The 2,742-nt window shown below is 35.6% G+C and overlaps 1 pseudogene; it reads right to left on the bottom strand.

The window, feature by feature from the left end:
- Positions 1-595: 595 nt before the first annotated feature.
- LOC113088795 (methionine--tRNA ligase, cytoplasmic-like) overlaps positions 596-2,742 on the bottom strand; it is a 13,530-nt pseudogene continuing 11,383 nt past the window's right edge.

The raw sequence follows: 2,742 nt of genomic DNA, 5'->3' as shown, positions 1-2,742 counted from the left end.
GTGTGTGTGTGAGAGAGAGAGAGACTGAGTGTGTGTGTGTTGTGTGTGTGTGTGTGTGTGTGTGTGTGAGAGAGAGAGAGACTGAGTGTGTGTGGTGTGTGTGTGTGTGTGTGTGTGAGAGAGAGACTGAGTGTGTGTGTGTGTGTGAGAGAGAGACTGAGTGTGTGCACTTTTGAGTGTGTGAGTATGAGAGATTGTGTTTACATGTGAGTGTGTGTTGTGTACATGTGAGTGTGTGTGTGAGAGAGAGAGAGAGTAAGTGTGGCATGGTGAGTGAGAATAAGTGTGTGTGAGAGTAAGTGTGTGTGTTGTGTGTGTAAGGTGAGAGTATATGATACATGTGAGTGAGTGTGTGCGGTTGTGTGAGAGAGAGTCTGTGTGTGTGTGTGTGTGAGTGTGTGAGTGTGTGTGTGAGTGTGTGAGTGAGTTGTGTGTGTGTGTGTGTGAGTGAGTGAGTGTGTGAGGTGTGAGTGAGGTGTGTGAGTGAGTGTGTGGTGTGTGTGCGTGTGTAAGTGAGTGTGTGTGTGTGTGTGTGTGTGTGTTTATGTAGCGCAGAAGATGATCCTGTAATAACTCTCTCTCCAGCAGCACGCACCGGTTGATGAAGTTCCCGAGGTTGTTGAGGAGCTCCGAGTTGTTTTTGAGGGCCATGTCGCTCCAGGGAGAAGGCTGAGTCCCTGTCCCTCGGGACGCAGATACAGAAGATAGAAGCGCCAGACGTCTGACGGGATCCCCGTGTCTTTAGCCATGTCCCCGAACACACCCCACGCCCGCGGCTCTTCGAGAACTTGGTGTCCTCGTAGTTCAAGTATTCTGAGCACGTGAAAACAAACAACAACAATCATCATCATTATTATTATTATTATTAAATATTAGAATGTTTTTATTCTGCTGTTCAGATCTTTGTGGTTGAATCCTAAATGCATGACAATTTCCACAAAAATATTGAGCAGCACAACTGTGTTCAACATTGATAATAATCAGAAATGTTTCTTGATCAGATCAAATCATCATATTATTCTGATTTCTGAAGATCATGTGACACTGAAGACTGGAGGAATGATGCCTGAAAATACAGCGGAGCATCACAGAAATAAATTACACTTTAACACAGATTCACACAGAAACAGATGATTTACATCACAAAAATATTTCACTATTTTGACTGTATTTCTGATCAAACAGAGAGAGTCTGACTTCTTTCAAAACCTTATTTACTAGACTATGTATGTGCATATTCGATCAGATTATCATCATTCTTCTGTATGTGTTCATGTTCTGTGATTGATCTGATCAGGTCTCACCCGTAGCGACGAGGTGATTGACTAGTGTGTAGTTGTCTTGAGCCCCGAGAAGTGAACAAGGGAACACTACGCTGTGGAAGGGAACGTTGTCCTTCGCCATGAAGTTATAGAGCTCCACCTGCAGGACACACAGAGCATCACACGCTCACACACAACTCTAGCACAACTCTATTCTAATTCTAGTCTTTAAAAAGAAAGCCTCTTTTAAACTTTAATGTCTGTTCTCTTTAAAAAAAACTAGCTTCTCTAATCTTTTTATTTATTGAACAATTAACAAAAATAAAAAAAGGTCTTTTTCTGTTCTATCGGTTTTCTTTTTATTTACTATGCAATAAAAAAAACACAAATTGCCATGTGTTTGCTGCGTTAAGCTAACTGAGATTTGTTAAAAATGCGAGATAATGATATATATTGATTATATATTGTAATAATATAATGATATATTGTATTTCATCGCTCTTTTGGATAAAAACCTCTGTTGAACGACTAAATGTAAATATAATTCAATGTTACTTGCTGTTTCTTTGTTATTATTTGTGAAATACACAAGCAATTTCCAAATTAAAATAGTTAATGAATGAAAAACATGTTATCTTTAAAAATGTAAAATTTAAGTCTTAAAATATACAAAATTCTAGTATTATTTTTGTATAATTGAGAAAACTGCTATATTTTTATTAATATTTTGAATCTGTATTTATTTCCATATTTTTTCTTATTTAGTTTTTTGTATTTTCAGTAGTTATTGTTTTGCATTTTAATATCTCTATATGGTTTTTATTAATATTTATTTCATTTTAGCATCATTGAGATACTATTATATTCGTATATATCAAAATGTAACATTTTTGTTTAATTTTAGTAATTTTGTTCTTTATATTGTTTTATATATTTTTAATTCATTCTGATTTGATTTTCAATTCTAGTTATTATTTTAGAATGCAAAGTTAAATTAAAACAAGAAACTAACTAAATGTGTGTTTATTATTTAATTTTAGTTAAAATTTTATTTCAAGTAACAAAACTTTTTTTATGGGCTTTAACTTGTTTTAATATCAGTTTTAGGTAATTATAATAACCCTGCACCAAACAAAAATAAACAAGTCTGAAGATATACAAGACAGATTTGATTTGCATTAAACTCAGGAGGTTAATTCTGAAACGATGAGGCGATGTGTCATTGGCCAGCACCTGCTGAGGATTCTTCCACCACTTCTCCCATTGGTCGGTGTAGTTAGCTGTGATGGAGAGGTAGCCAATAGGAGCGTCGAACCACACGTAGAACACCTTGAATGAATAAATGAATGAAATAAGATTCTATACACTGATTAGATGCAAAAGGATCAGAACACTAGTATTTTCACCAGTTAAAAAATGGTTTCTTCTTTCTGTTGCTCTAATGTATTAGTAGGAAATATCAGGTTACATTTAAGGGGGC

Source organism: Carassius auratus, unplaced genomic scaffold (genome assembly GCF_003368295.1).
Source record: "Carassius auratus strain Wakin unplaced genomic scaffold, ASM336829v1 scaf_tig00047316, whole genome shotgun sequence".
In the NCBI taxonomy this organism is placed as follows: domain Eukaryota; kingdom Metazoa; phylum Chordata; class Actinopteri; order Cypriniformes; family Cyprinidae; genus Carassius; species Carassius auratus.
Note: the sequence above shows the minus strand (reverse complement) of the source record. Positions and strands in the feature narration are given on the sequence as shown.